The sequence below is a fragment of the Lactuca virosa genome, chromosome 5 (assembly GCF_052849685.1).
Source record: "Lactuca virosa cultivar CGN04683 chromosome 5, Lactuca_virosa_CGN04683_v6, whole genome shotgun sequence".
Lineage (NCBI taxonomy): Eukaryota > Viridiplantae > Streptophyta > Magnoliopsida > Asterales > Asteraceae > Lactuca > Lactuca virosa.
This window is the reverse complement of record NC_136430.1, coordinates 44,356,491-44,373,279: the sequence shown is the minus strand read 5'-3', so window position 1 is coordinate 44,373,279 and position 16,789 is coordinate 44,356,491. Positions and strand designations below refer to the sequence as shown.

Here is a 16,789-nt window from a genome sequence, read left to right as displayed (position 1 = left end):
AATGGGCACAGAATATGTCAACATGATAGGTTATAAACCTCAAGTCGTGTGCTAGTGAAGAACCTCAGGTTTTATTCTTGATTAGTTCTTGAAATTCTTTTTAGGATCTTTAAGACTCCCACTGTCCTCTTGACATATAAGACTATCTTGCCAAATATTCAAGAGATAGTGCGGATTCTTTATCAAGACAAACACTTCACACAATTGGCCTTAGTTGGTCTTTGTTTAATCCAAAACATCACAACTTACCAACTTCAAATGTACAAGAGTAGGACACTTTTACTTTTACATTTGACAAGTGTTATAAACCTTTCTTTAAGATATGTCACTCAACTTATAGTCTTGGAGTATGACTCTAAGACTTGTTTTGAAACGAAGTATGACTCATCTTCTTGATTTAACCATTTCAACAATTCATGACTCCTCTTCTTAGTCATAAGAATGCACTAAGATGTCCTTAGAAGACCAATTGTGATGTGGTTCTTTAATCATTAAGATGATCACAAAACATGATACTAAAGTACTCTCCCATCTTTTCATATTTGAGACACTTTTATCTGTCTGCCTAATTTGATTCTTCCCATTCGTTCTGCCATACATTGAGACTTTTCCAAGTTTCAGAATTATACTTAAACTTGTAAGTATAACCATATTTACTAAAATTTAGTAAATCATGACGAATAGTCTTAACGAGCTTTGTGGTGGACTTGACCAGTGCACAAGAATGTGTACTCGATCCCTTTAGTCCTTAACTTGACTCACACATCCATGTGAACAAGTCTTAATTTTCCAATGCTTGAAAGTTCTCATTCATCATACTATTCAACTTGCATGATTCCAAGTTTCTATCCAACTGAAGCCTTGGGAATGAGAATCTTTCCTTATTTGGTAAATTATGACACTACCACAAACGAAAGAATCAAGTCCATTTTTTTTTCAAATATTGCTATCAATGGAATCATATAAACAACCATTTTTCACAAATGCCACTTGTAAGGATATTTAAAATAAATATAAAATTAAAAACTTTTATTTTATTTCAAAACTTTGCGGAAAAAACTTATCCTTATAGTGCAAATGCATACGGAAAAACTTGTTGTTATCTATTCCTAAGCAATATATCATAACTCGTAAGTAACAACTTCAAAATTCTGATGCGATCGAAATCCACCTACGCGATCAGAATCAGCATATACTTCCTTTAAGCTTTCTCTCTATTCTTTGATTCTTAAAACATCAACATGTGACCCAGTCACATCATGTAATGAGGATCTTAGAATAGAAATTTAACAGAGTTAGATAATGGGCTCTACCTGAAGTAGAGTCAGACTTATTGACTTTAACATCCTTAGGTAAACTTGGCAGCTTTGCAATCAACGCCCCTTCCTTTGGCAAAATAAACATATGGACCCTTTGGTAATGGGACTATCTCAGACTTAGCCTTTCTCCTTACCATTTGGTCAACCGGGTTGACTATGGCCAATCCCTTTCCATTGGGAAGAGAATGCTTTTTCTGGATTTCCAGTGTCACCATTGTGACTGTCCATAAAGTTTTTGGGAAGTTGATCTTCTAATCAAATTTGCTTTACTATCGTTCCAAATCATTGCTGATTCAGCAGCACCAAGCAAATAGATATGATCATTAAGGTTCATGTCATAGTCTGTTTCATAGTAGTCCCAAAGGAACTCACTATGTGACTTAGAAAGTGATTGAACATCCAACTTTCTCAAGACTTTGACACCCAACTCTCCCAGCTTGTCAATATGTGACTTCATCTCTAAGATGTGATCACACATAGACCTTGCTTGCCATTAGGGCTTGAGTGACCTTGAACTTGTGGGTTAGGGAGAATAATTGGAGGAGGTGGAGGAAGTAAAGTTCCAAGAGATTTGGGAAGATCATAGATGTCTGAACTAGAAATCTTTTGGGAGATATTCAAGATAGTTGATCTAAAGTCCTTAATATAACACCCAATATGAAATATTAAGGCTAGGATCCAACAACCTATTTATAACTGGAAGAGGGATGCCGTAATCCGAGTTATAAAATAGTTGAAGGTAGGTAAATGACGATTTACCAATTTCCACCATGAAAAACGAAATAATGTAATTAGGTTTTTAATTGGATTTGAAACTCCTAGATCTTTTGAGATTCATTGAACTTTTCAATGGCATGTTTCAATCTCGAGTGTGCCTTTCAGGTTTTGTGACTGGGATGCCGAGGATCACAAAACAAGGTGTGAAGTAACCATGCAAATATAATTGGTACCCTTAATATTTACCCCTCAATCGATGTGCAGGTTAACCACACGAGCTCCACCGATACTATGATAAATATTAAGTTACCCTTTGCCTACTTTGTTAAATCCAGGTTAGTGTGCCGGTTAACCACACACGCTCCACTAACGGTTTAAACAAAGTGCAAAGTGTAATTTCATGGATTAACACCTTATTCACATTTTCCTAAGTAACTAAGATTGGGAATTTATAAGTGTTTAGTTACTTAGTATTTATCATTAATACTTTTAATGAAAGGAGAATTATAGTCCTTGTCCTACCCGTTCGGCTAACGACCCTCCACCAGTCAAGGAAGCGGTGAGTGAGAGTGGACACCCATTAAACTGCCATTTTATAGGCAGTAACCTTATACCCCCCTTATAGACCGGCTTCGTGAATGAGGCCTACTAACGGTAAGACTGACTTTACTCTTATACATATATATAAATATTATTAACTTATAATATTATAAAGTATAAGGGTTGAATTTTAACTTTTAAAATTCTAATGGCTAACTTGGAATTAAAGTATTCATAAGTTAAAACTTTTCAAATTCCAAAACTTGAGGGCTAGTTTTGAAACTATTCAAAACTAATTAATTCCATAACTTATGAGTTTAAAGTAGTTTTAATTAAAAAAAAAAACTCTTCAAGTTCCATAACTTGAGGACAAGTTATGGAAGACTTTAAACTAATTAATAAAAAAAAATAACTTTTTTTTATTGTAACTTATGGAACTAATTAAGGTTACACTTTTTTTTTTAATTTAATGAAGAGACTCTTGAACCTCCATAACTTGAGGACAAGTTATGGAGTCATAAAACCATTTAATTAGAACTAGACTCTTCATTTTGTAACCTTTGCCAACTTTTATGAGTTTTATGATTGTTAAATGTGACTTTTCATATAACTTGAGGACAAGTTACAAAAACACACTTTGGAATCAACTCTTAGATTAAAATGGATTGAAAACAACTATTTCACACAACTATTTCACACAACTTTTCTATTAATCTAAGAACCTCATAAGAACAAGATAATTCAAATCATCAATCTTCAAGAAATTAGCATGAACATACAAACTAATACAAATCTTGAAATTATGACAATTATCTTAGAAATTGGATTAGCATGAACATTACCACATCAAAAACAAGTTTATAAGTCCAAAAACATCTTAGGGTAATGTTCCTAGTCCAATTCCAGCCAAAACAATCGAATATATGCATCCAACTCGATTTTTCAGCTACTTTTGCAAGTATAACAAGAAAACAAGCCTAGGCTCTGATACCACTGTTGGGTTATGAGCATTCTAACACTCCTAAGTGTACATGCAACCCTAAATACCTTGGATCTATGTTTTCTCTATTATACATACAATTATGAACATCCAAGGTATTATCCTAATCTAGCATACAAAATAATAAATATAACAAGATTGAATACATACCTCTTTGATGTAGAATGTCTTCATGAAGCTTGAGTGCCTAGTGCCCCAAGTGTGACACCTCAAATGGTTCACACAACACCAAATACACTTGGAATAACTTGAGAGAAACTTGAACACTCCTTGAAATCGTCTAGCCCTCACACTCACACATTAGTGCACGATTTCTTGAGCCATGGGATTCTTTTATATGGTGGCTATTAGGGTTACACCATGTATCTCATAACTTTACCCATTCCTTATGCTCCATGGATTTTAACCTCCATGGAGTATCCATGGGTCACCCCACGGACTTAGTCCAACATAAGGAATCTTGGATCACAAGCCCACATATATAAGAATGAACGATTTACACAATCAACCCATATATTTAATTAGTCTCCTTTTGATCACTTAATTAATTCCAAATTAATTCTTGATCAATACTAATTAAATAACCTTATTAATATATTAGAACTTATAATATATTAACCAACCTTAAGTGTTATTTCTCTCATTATAGTCTATCCAAATGCATGATGCCATGCAACCCAAATGGACCATGCCGGGTCGGGTCAAGTCTTACCAATTATAGTTATGGACTTAGACATTAATCCAACAATAGTCACTTGCAACAGTGACCACCTCACATGAAATGACGATTATGGTTTAACATAAAATAACGATTAGGGTTAAGTAAGAACACTTAACCCATTAAGGACATGATCACCTAAGGGTAGGATTGATCAAGGTTTGACTTAGTCATTCTCGAGTGAAATAATAATCCAATCAATAGCCCAAATACTTGCCCGATCATTGCCTAAATAGAGCTCCCCAATTCTAGGGTTTTTCACATAAAATGATAACTAGGGTTAGTGTTCCACACTTCACCCCTTAAGGACTTAATCCATTAATTCCAATATTTCATTAAGTTAATTGTAGGATCATTATTAAGTATTATTTACAGTTTAATTAAAAGCTTTAACGCGGGTCCCGACAAGTCCCAAACTAAAGTTTCCAATATTAGGGTTTTCTAAACCCTAATTTGGGTTTCAAACCCAAATAAGAGTTGCATTAGGTCAAATTGGTAAAAGATAAAGAATATATGATTATTTTTATTAGTTTTAAATTTGATCAAAATGTTTTGAAGAGTTACAAAACGTGTCATCAAGTTTTGGAACTCAAAAGTTTTTAAGGAGTTACAAAATTAAGTCTATAAGTTATGGAATCCAAAAGTTTTCAAGAGTTTCATAACTTGCCCTCAAGTTATGGAATATGAGAAGTCTCATTCATGAAAACATTAACTCTTGTAATTGAAAGGTTTCATAAGATGCAACTCTTAGGTTCATAACTTAAAAAATTAATTAAGTAGTTTTAATTTTGAATTTTTATATTTAGAACCTTGATGCTTCGAATAAGTTCAAATTACACCTTTACGGATTTCATTTACTTAATCAAAGCATTTAATTAAAAGAGATTAATAAATCCACAATCACATGGTTCAAGTTTAATTAAATTAAGAGTATAGTTTAATTAATAGATTCAACCACAAAGTATTTTAAAAGTTTAAAATACACCCTTATACTATATAAAATTAAAAGTTTAATATATTATATATGTATAAGTAAAAGGTCAGTCTTACCGTTAGTAGGCCTCAGTCACGAAGCTGGTCTATAAGGGGTGTTTAAGGAAGCGGCCTGTAAAATGACCGCCATTGGGTATCCACTCTTACCCACCGCACCCTTGACCAGTGGAGGGTCAATTAGCCGAACGGGTTTGACAGGACACTTAAATCCTCATTAAAAGTATAATGAAATACATGGTAGTTAAACACTTTACAAATTCTCAATCTTAGTTACTTTAGGAAAATGTGAATTTGATGCTAATCCATGAAATTGCACTTTGCACCTTGCCAAGTTGTTAGTGGAGCGTGTGTGGTTAACCGACACACTAACTTGGACTAGTAATGGTGGCAAAGGGTAGCTCGATGTTTGTCATAGATCAATGGAGCATGTGTGGTTAACCGGCACATTGATTAGGTGATTTATGACATCAAGAGTACCAAGCTAATTTGCATGGTTATTCACACCTTGTTTGTGATCCTCGGTATCCCAGTCACAAACTTGAAGGGCATAATCGAGATTAAACATGCCATTGAAAAGTTCAATGAATCTCAAAGAATCTAGGAATTTCAATTCATTTAAAACCTAAAATTCATTTTCATTTTTCATGGTGCAAATTGGTAAATCGTCATTTACCTACCTTCAAATATTTAACTATTGGATTACGGCATCCCTCTTCCGAATTGTAGAATATTGTGTTGGATCCAAGCCTTAATATTTCATTTTGGGTGTTATATTAAGGACTTAAATCAACTAACTTGAATTTCTCCCTTGTAGATGTCTAGTTCTGTCAACTATGGTCTTCCCGAGTCTTTTGGAAAAAGCTTTCCTCATGAAGGTGATGTTCCTAGAAATCATACTTCACTTCCTCCACCTCCTCCAATAATTCTCATTGACCCACATGTTCGTTGACTTGAAAAATTCAAGGTTACTCAAGCCCTATTGGCTAGCAAACACCAAGATGGGAGGTTTGTGTGTGCACATGTCTTGGATATGAAGTCACACATTGATAGGTTGGGAATGTTGGGTGTCGTTTTCCCAAGGAAGTTGGCTGTTAATTGGGTTCTTCAATCACTTCCCGAGTCGTATAGTCAGTTTGTTAAAGACTACTATATGACAGATCACAACGTGACCCTTATCGATCTTACCTATTTGCTAATTGGTGCTGAATCAACAATGATTTGACACACTGGTCAAGTAAATTTGATTGGAAGATCTACTTCCCAAGCTGCCATGGACATAGGCAATGACATAGATAGTCCAGAAAAAATCCCTTCTCCTATGGGAAGGGAATTGGCTATGGTCAAAAGATTTGACCATAAGAGAAAAGCCAGTTCTGAGATAGTTCCATGTGCAAATGCCAAAGAGTGTACTTGTTTGTATTGCCATTTGAAGGGACATTGGAAGCAAAGCTTCCCTGACTACCTGAAAGATCTAAGAGAGGGTTAAATCAAATTGTATGATTCTACTTCAGGTAAGTCCACTATCTAACTCTATTAAGTTCCTATTTGTAGATTCTTAATACATGATGTGATAAGATTACATTTTGATATTTTGTAGAATCAACGGAAGCTTAAAGGATGAGTAAGTTGAGACTAATCGCGAAGAGATGGATTTCGATCGCATGGTTCGATGATCGGATTTTTGAGCTGCTACTTAAGAGTTATGATAGATTGCTTAGAAATATGTAGTAACATAGTTTTCATTTGTATTTGCATTGTAAGGACAAGGTTTTCCGTAATTGTTATGAATAAAGAAAATTTTGATTTTATCTTATATTTCCTTACAATGGCATTTGTGAAAATTGATGTTTGTATGTTTCATTGTTAGCAATATTGAAAAATGGATTTGATTCTTTCCTTTATGGTAGTGTCGGAAATTTACCAAATAAGGAAAGATTCTCATCACCCAAGTTTCAATTGGACAAAAACTTGGAATCATGCGATTTGTATTGTGTGATGAATGAGAACCTTTGTCTTTGGGAAATTAAGACTAATTCCTTGTTCACATGTATATGTGAGTCAAGTGAAGGACTAGGGGATCGGGTACATTTGGTTGTGCATTGGTCAGGTCCACCACAAATAACGATAAGACTATTCGTCATGATTTACTAAAAGTTTAGTAAATATGGTTATTCTTACAAGATTAAGTGTAATTTTGAATCATTGAAAAAGTTTCAATGTACGGCAGAACGAATAAGAAGAATCAAATTAGGCAGAAAGATAAAAGTTTCTCCAATCTAAAAGGAAATGAGAGTACTTTAGTATCGTGTTTTATGATCATTGTTAGAACAAAGTTCTGGTCGGATCGATAGATTCTAAGCAGAAACACAATTAAAGACGTAATGAAGAACACAAGAATGGTTTAACTGATGTCGAATGATTAAACTTTAACACCTCAGAAGAGCTCGATTAAGAACTTCGATTGTAGAGGTGTTTAGGGTTACAAAGCAATAATAACTATAATCACGTTAGTTTCTAAGGCATACATGCATGCACTATTTATAGCTAAACCCTACTCAATAATCACGGATGGACAGGCCCAATCCGGATATACAATACTAAGCCCATGACGCAACATAAAATACCCAACAATCTCCCCCTTTGCGTCAATGGAGCCGAAAGCTCAGTTCGGTTGAGCTATAGAAGACTTCTTGACAGTCTTGAACACATTCGGTATGATGGCCAAAAGAGTATGACGAAAAGTGATATACCACCGAAGCATGTCTGTGAAGTTCTTCTTGTCTGCCTCAGAGTTTCGCTTACACCGATGGATGATACTAATTATGTGCTCTAAGCAGTCCGCTGAGAACATATGCTTGTCAACAAGAGCGAAAAGAAATCTGTTGGCTTCGCCTCTTGTGAACATCACTGTGAGATGTTTAGAATCAATTTGACCCATCTTCATTTTATTCACATCTCCAGGTTTTGCAGTTGGCTTTACAGTGGGTTTCTTCTTCAAAACTTTAGCTATCTCCTGATCCATTGCAGCTACTTCATGGATATAGGAGGCCAACATCCTCTTTAGATGATCTAGGATCGGCTCATATTCTTTCGTATTGGTGAGCAGTATGTTAAACAACAAGATCCAATCATGAGGATTCAAGTTTGGAAGATCTGCCAGGGATATAACCGAAACCGAGTTTGCTGAACCTTGGGTTATTTTGAAACTAACATTGATAAACTTCCCTGCAGGCGAAGGTTTCAGTACCTTGACAGTTATAATCTTCTGTGTACTCCATGTCAGGTACTGAGGCTGACCGAACTTGAGATAAAAATCGATGAGTTCACGATCAACCTGAGGGTGAGGTGAGGGAACTTGAACAGTCGAATCAAAGCAATGAAAAGTAAATGCCTTTCGTGTTATAGGCATATCAAACTGTGAGTCCCTCGAATTCTCACAATCAAAAGAAGCTACAGGTTCCAGCCAGTACACGCTCGGAAACTCTATTGCTTCTTTGATGAGCGTTTCTCTAGTCCAAAGAGGAAACAAGGCCTTCTTGCAATTTAAGGCATCTTGCTCTTCTTTGTTCTTTCGCTCCCTCTCTTCTGCTTCCTTCGCAACCCGAAGGGTTTCATCCAATTCCTTATCCCTTTTCTTTCGTTTCAGGGCTTCGGCAATTGTTTCCTCTTCATCACTATCATCAGTAAGTCCCTTCTTTTTATCTTGATTACCAGAACCCGAAGCTTCATTACCCTTCGGTTCGGTTTTGATAGTGACCTTCGGTTGAGTCGTTTGAACACCTTCTCCCCCTTGTTTTGGAGGTACGAATCTCTCCGAAACACCCTTCATCTCATGTAAGAGTGCAAGGGCAGGAAGAAGCTTGGAAGTCAGATGATTCCTGATGGTCAGAGTAAGTATCGGATCATGAGCACTAAGAAGATTGGTTAGCATATTCGTTACATCACCAGCATAACTCCGGAATACATCTCGCTCAGTCTTTAATAATGAAATCTCCCTTTCAGCTTGAGCCAATTGAACTTTCTGAACTTCAATAATAGAGGCTTGTCGTGCAAGATCCTCCTTTAATGCACTCTCCTTCGCTAAATCAGCCTGGAGTGTTTCAAGGCGAGAATTCACTGAGCTAAGTAGAGAAGTGTTCTCAGCGTGAATGAAAGAACGAACATTCTCAGATTTAGCTTGCTCTTCTTGAAGTGACTTGGATAAAGAATCAACAGAAGCGTTCACTTTAGCTGCATTTGAATCAACATGACCTTTGAGGGATTCGAGAAAAATCTGAGAACTGTGAACAAGTTCTCTAACTTCAGTAGTGGCCTTCTTGCAAGAAGAAGTGGAAGCTTCAACCGCCTTTGTTGATTTGTCTATAGCTCCAGTATATTGCTCAAAAGCGGTGTCCAGAAAAGCTTTGAGCACAACATCGTTATATGTTTTTGTAGAGGCAAGCAATTGATCAAGTTTCTCATCTAGACTCTGCACTTGTTGTCTGGTGACAAGAGCCTCTTCATCTTCCTCTGTTGGAAGCCGATAAGGACTGTAATAAGTCGAGTCAAACTCAACATTCTCACCACCGAGAGTATCACCAAAATCAGTTGAGGGTGAGGGTGAAAGAGGTTTGGAAGTAACCGGAGGTTCGGTTTTAGTATTAGCCGCCGTATTAGATACGTTGATGTTTACTGGAGGTTTGGTTGTTGTGGTGGTGGGAGTAGTTGTGGTAGTTTCTTGTGAAAAGATAGGAGGTGGTAAAGGAGTTGTAGAGATTGGTATGGTACTAACTGGTGATGGTGGTGGAATAGAATTAACCGAAACTGGAACAGTGGTTTTCGGTGGAGATGGAGGAGGTGTTTGAATCTTGTCATTAAGTGGTTCAGTTGGAGTTGGAGAACGAGGAGGTGTATTACCTCTCGGTGAACCATGATGTTGAACTTCCTCTTCTTCATCTGCCGATCGCTCCTCATCATTGTCTGAGATTGAAGGAGAAGGACTTTTTGATTTCTTTGCCATCTTTTTAACCTTCTTTGGAGCCGAAGAATCACCCTTTTCAGCCTTTCTCTTTTTAGACTTGGCAGCTTTAGACGAAGGACCTTCGGTTGTCATTTTCTTGGTATTTGCCCTTTTGCCTCGGTTGGCTGGCTTCTCCACAGCTTCTAAAGCAGCTTGTTGTTCAGGAGTCAGTTCTCTTGGTCCTTTAGGAGGAAGCTTTCGGTATTCGGCCATCACTTTACTTTCAGCTGACACACACCTGTACATCGTCTCAGGTATTGAACCATTGTGGGAGAACTTGGTGGCATCAAAGAAGATGATCTTCTTCGTATGAAAAGTAGCCACAGAAGAGACCAATGCATCCTTCATGACTGGAATCTGCAAAGTATCAATGACCCTGCGTGTGACGATGGTCCAGAAACATCCACAAGAAATCTCAGAATGTCTCGTCGAAGTGTTGAGACTTTGTACCAATTGCGACCAAATGATCGACCCGTAATCGAGATTAATTCCATTGTAGAGACCATAGAGAATGGTCAGAAAACCCTTACTGGTAGCATCTGACCCAGCAACCCTCTCCGCTAAACCCTTGTTGAGAAGAGTAAGCAATCCATTCCATTATGGCGGCAAACACGATTTCTTAATCTTCGTCACTGTGGTAAGAACATCAGTGTATCCCATCTCGTAAAGCATCGTAAACAGTTGGGTTGTAGCGACGAAATCGAGAGAGATAACAGAGGCATCGATGGCAAGCTGTAACAGGGAACATAATCGCCCTTTCGAAATTGATGCCTTGTGCGAGAAGATTTGAAAGTAGATCCTCTCCTTTTTCTTGTCATAGGTTGCAGTAGAATAGACTTGGGAAAGAAGAGACATTGGGACAGATTCCACTTGTGTGAGTGCGATAACCAGAGGAGAGTATTTGAGACATTCAACAACCTGGAGCATGTACGAATCATACAGAAAGGGGTTCAGTTGAATGATCATGTTCTGATTGGGTTTGATCATGAGCAATGAGGACGAAGCAGTTTGATCTTGAACAGATGAGGAATATGCCATTGTTGAGGTAAGGAAGAAGATGAACAGTTGCAAATCGCCTTGTGTATTTGAGAGAATTTGAAGAAGGTAAGAAGGTACAATTTGTGCGAGAAACCCTTTATATACCGTTGCCAGGAGAGAGAAAGAATCTTCGTGATGATGATACGATCACTGAAACGGCGCCTGAAAAAGTGCGATGTGACAGCTTGGTTTCCCCAGATAGACGTCAGCAAGCGTGGGTTTAGAAACCGTTCAAATTCACGCGCCCAAAATCTTATCCACATATCGTCTTTTCAAATTCACCTTCGCTCCAGATGTGATAATAACCACTTTCGCGCCTAAAAGAAACTTCAAACGAGCCATAAGAAACATCAACCAGAATTTTGGAAAATCACAAAGTATTTTCGTGCAAGAGTGTGCCAAAAATTAAGAAATAAAGCAAAATGTGTATAGGATGTGAGTGATGTCTGTTAGAAGACATCAAGCAGATGATTCCGGGCATGAATCTCTTCCTTCAAAGTCAAGAGAGACCGGAAGTGCTTGCGTGGTTTCTTTAGAAAATACGATCGAGTGCTTGTAAAGAAACACCGAAAGGCTTCTTTTAAATAATAGTCTAATGGTGGCTTATCTTCAACCGAACATCGATTCTTAACATAAGACCGAACGTTGGATGAAGTACTTGTGAGACCGATATGGTCTGTTGAACAAGTAGGTTGGATATAATTTGTTGTGACTAAAGATGTTATAAAAATCTCAAAAATAAAAACAAACTGGATCTTGTTGGGAAGAAATGCCTTGGTGTTACACAATTTCATAAAAGACCACTCAAAAATAAAATGAGATTTCGTTAGGTAACAAGTAAGATCTTGAATATAAATATTCACCGTCAATTCATTGTTGGTGTTGGATTTTGGGTCTCACTTAGCACGTGGTGTACGTATCCAAGATCATAAACACAGATTTTATGCAACCATAAACCTCAGTGGTAAAAGCTGAGAGTCTCAAGGGTTACAGTGTTGAACCGAAAGTTGATGGAGAATGTAAAGGAGGTGGTTACAGAACCGAAAGTACCTCTGCTATATAAACGTGACAAAGCAGAAAACTCTTAACTCATTTGAGAAGAGTAAGGTAGCTCATGACATGAGTGGATGTACCAGCCTAATTGGGAAGAAACGATAGGTATAAATCGATTCATTAAGGCCTTGCTCTTAGTCTTAGAGGCTTCGGTCGACATGCAACAACATGCTTCTAGGGACACTTAACTAGTTCATATTAAAATAATCATACCTGCCTTAGCTCCAAATTATGTTGCACTGAAGTACTTGAGACCTAGTAAAGAGAACAAGTAAACAAACAAACCACACAAACAAAACAAACAAACAAAAAAATAATAATTAAGAAACAAAATAATAAAAAACCTTTTGGAAAAATATTTTTGGATTTTTGAAATTTCTGAAAAATAATAAAAAAACAGAAAAATAAACAAAAAGAAATCAGCACAAAACAATCTAAAAAGAAACTCTTAAAATAGAGTAAGTAATAGACTTAAAAACGAGTGTACAAAATATACAGCCAAAACCAAACCGTAAAAGAATGAAGCGAAATAAGTCGAGCGTTCGGTTCATTTCGGTTCCCTAAAATTCTGGAGCCGAAATAGACCGAGCGTTCGGTTCATTTCGGTTCCCGAAAAATCCGGAACCGAAATAGACCGAGCGTTCGCTCTATTTCGCTTGTCTAATTTTCAGAGAGAGATTTGAGGATTCGGTACCGACTCTGCTTCCATCATTCCCAAACCTTGTAAAATTTTATTGAAGCTTGCTTCTGGTAAGGCTTTAGTGAATATGTCAGCCAGTTGATCAGAGGACCGAACGAAATGTACTTCCACGTTCCCATCTTCTACATGGTCCTTGATGAAATGGTATCTTAGTGCAATATGCTTTGTCTTTGAGTGTTGCACTGGATTGTGACATATTCTAATCGCGCTTTCTGAGTCACAATAGAGAGGTATTTTCTTCATAATTAGTCTGTAGTCTCTTAGTTGGCTTTGTATCCATATCACTTGAGAGGTACAGGATGCTGCAGCTATGTACTCAGCTTCGGCTGTTGAAAGAGACACACAGGTTTGCTTCTTGGACTGCCAGCTAACAAGTTTACCATCAAGGAATTGGCATCCACCAGTTGTGCTCTTTCGGTCCAGTCCACATCCTCCAAGATCGGCGTCAGAAAAGGCTTGAACAAAAAATCCAGATCTAGCAGGGTACCAAAGACTGAGAGAAGAGGTTCGCTTCAGATAACGGAAAATATTTTTCACTGCCACCATGTGAGGTTCTCTTGGATTTGCTTGAAACCTGGCACAATAACAAACAAAAAACATAATGTCTGGTCTACTAGCCGTTAGATACATAAGAGACCCTATCATTTGACGATAGAGTGTTACGTCAACAACAGGTTTTTCCAAAGACGGTGTTAACTTTGTGCCGAACGCCATAGGAACCTTCACTTTCGAATCACCCGTCATACAGAACTTTGCCAGCAAGTTCTTCGTGTAGGCCTCCTGGTTGATAAAAATACCTTCTGGTCCCTGTCTTATATTCAAACCAAGGAAAAAATTAATCGGACACATTGTGCTCATTTCAAATTTAGTCTCCATCAACTTCCTGAATTCAGCCGTTAAGCTAGGATTCGTGGAGCCGAAGATGATGTCATCGACATAAATCTGAACTATCATTAGATGTTCGCCTTCTTTCTTTCGGAAGAAGGTTGGGTCAACCGAACCTTTCTTGAATTTTTGACATTTTAAGAAAGCGAGTTAAAGTTTCATACCAGGCCCTCGGTGCTTGCTTCAGACCATATACAACTTTATCTAACACATAGCAGTGATCAGGGTATTTCTCGTTCACGAACCCAGGTGGTTGCTCAACATACACCATTTCTTCTATTTCTCCATTCAAGAAAGCACATTTCACATCCATTTGTAAAACTTCAAAGTTTTTATGTGCAGCATATGCCAGAAAGATTCTGAACGATTCCAACCTTGCTACAGGAGCGAAGGTCTCCTCATAGTCTATCCCTTCTTCTTGGCAGTATCCCTTCACCACCAACCGAGCCTTATTGCGTATGACGTTCCCCTCTTTGTCCAACTTATTCCTGAAGACCCATTTTAAGCCGACCACTGAAGCATCCTTTGGAGTGGGAATCAGCCTCCAAACTCGATTACGTTCAAACTCATGGATTTCATCTTGCATAGCTTGTACCCAATCAACATGATCAAATGCAGCATTAACCGTCTTTGGTTCGACTTTGGAGACAAACGAATTAAACATACAGAATTCAACATTAGAGAATAATGCAGTTTGTTTCGCTTTCAATTGAGAACGTGTGAGAACTCGCTCAGATGATTCACCAATTATTTGTGCTTTGGGATGATCTTTAGTCCATTTCATTAGAGGAGGGTAATTACGGTCATAGGCTGGATCCAACTCTGCATTTACTTCTTCTTCAAGTTCTGATTGATCACCTTCGTCATTTATATTCGCATTCTCCCCCTCAAATGGCGAAGCGTATCCCTTGTCAGGTTCAGAATTCTCCTCCTTTGTTGGAGTTGGATGTTCCCCTTCGACTGGACTATTGGTTGTTTTTGGTGTAGATGAACCCTCCCCCTTGAACGGTGAGCCGTTGTTTTGAGGGTCAGTTGAGGGTTGACCACCAGTCGGTTTAGGAGGTTCATTTTCCATTTCTTTTGCAGCTTCATCAATGATCTTTTTCAGATTGTCGATTTTGTTGTCTGCTGCTTTCGCCTCCGAGTGTGCAGCCTTCTCTGGTTCATCAAGTAGCCTTATGTACTCTTCAAACAGGTTGGAAATTGGAACCGAGACTTATCCTGATTCAGGAAATATTTCCCCCAAGGCACTTTCGCTTCTTTGGACTTTCTTCATGTAGTTGTCATCAAAGGTTACATAGTATGTCTCTTCAATACGTTTGGAGCATTTGTTCAAAACTCTGTATGCCTTTGAAGTGAGTGAATAGCCAATAAAAATTCCCTCATCAGCTTTGACGTCAAACTTGTTTCGGTTTTCTTTGGAATTGAAAATGAAGCACCTTGAACCGAACACGTGGAAAAATTTAACGTTGGGCTTTTGATTGTTCAGAATCTCATACGGAGTGATGGAGAATCGTTTGTTGAGTAAGGATCGGTTCTGAGTATAGCATGCGGTTGCAACTGCATCAGCCCAGAAGTATAGCGGAAGAGAAGCGAAGCTTAACATGGTTCGGGCTGCCTCACATAAAGAACGGTTTTGTCTTTCAACAATCCCATTCTATTGTGGTGTATAGGGGGCCGAGAAGTTGTGAGATATCCCCTTGTCAGCCAGAAAATCCTCAAAATCTTTATTCTTGAATTCAAGCCCATTGTCGCTTCTGATATTCCTCACCAGCTTTCGCAGCTGCACTTCCACTTGCTTGATAAATGTTTTCAACTTGGGAGTCGCGTCTGATTTCTGTTTAAGAAAGAAAACCCAGGTGAAGAGTGAAAAATCATCTACTATGACAAGAATGAACTTACTACCACCGAAGCTTTCGATAGTCGAAGGTCCACATAAGTCAATATGCAGAAGTTCAAGAGCTTCAACAATCTTTGTATTGATACGTGTAGGATGGCTCTTTCCGCTTTGTTTGCCCATCTCACACGCTGCACATAGGTGTTCCTTATCAAACTTGAGAAGAGGAAGGCCTCGAACATGATCACCAAGCACCAACTTATTAATGTCTTTGAAGTTCAGGTGCGATAGGCGTCGATGCCACAACCAGCTTTCATCAGTGTTCGCCTTTGACAGCAGGCATATTGCTCGTTTTCCTAGAATTGGGTTGAGATTTAAAGGATACATCTCTCCCTTGCGTTCAGACTTCAACAGAACTCTTTTGGATTGCTTATCAATTATTTTTGATCCCTCATCATCGAATGAAACCTTCAAACCAGTTCCCACAACCAATTGTGATACACTGATGAGGTTGTCCTGCAACCCTTCCACATAAGCTACTTTTCGAATCGAGAAGTCTCCGTTGGTTATCATTCCATATCCTTTGATTGTGCCATAAGAGTTATTTCCATACTTCACACATCCACCATCCTTAAGGGACCGAAACTCCCTCAGCTCTTCCCTCCTTCCTGTCATGTGACGCGAGCAGCCACTGTCTATGTACCATTCGTCATCGAACTGCTCGTCACTAATAACCTGCAAATTCAAGCAGATTTAGGAACCCAAAGTCTCTTGGATCCTGGTGAGTCTTTTACAGAGAAAGGAATAGCAGTAGAAATATCAAGCAAATAAGTTCTTTTGATTAGAGTGGTTTGGTCTTTTCTTTTGATGGTATACACCTTGATTTTGTTTTTATCTTGTTTAAATTGTGGTGTATTAGATGGTGTGTTGTTAGATGGTTTTGGAATATTCTTTTGAATCCTAGGGTTAGCTGACTTTTTCTTATTATTG

The 16,789-nt window shown here is 38.0% G+C and overlaps 1 pseudogene; it reads right to left on the bottom strand.

Moving 5' to 3' along the window:
- Window positions 1-16,041, bottom strand: part of LOC145111195 (uncharacterized) — a 36,260-nt pseudogene extending 20,219 nt beyond the window's left edge.
- Window positions 16,042-16,789: the final 748 nt, after the last annotated feature.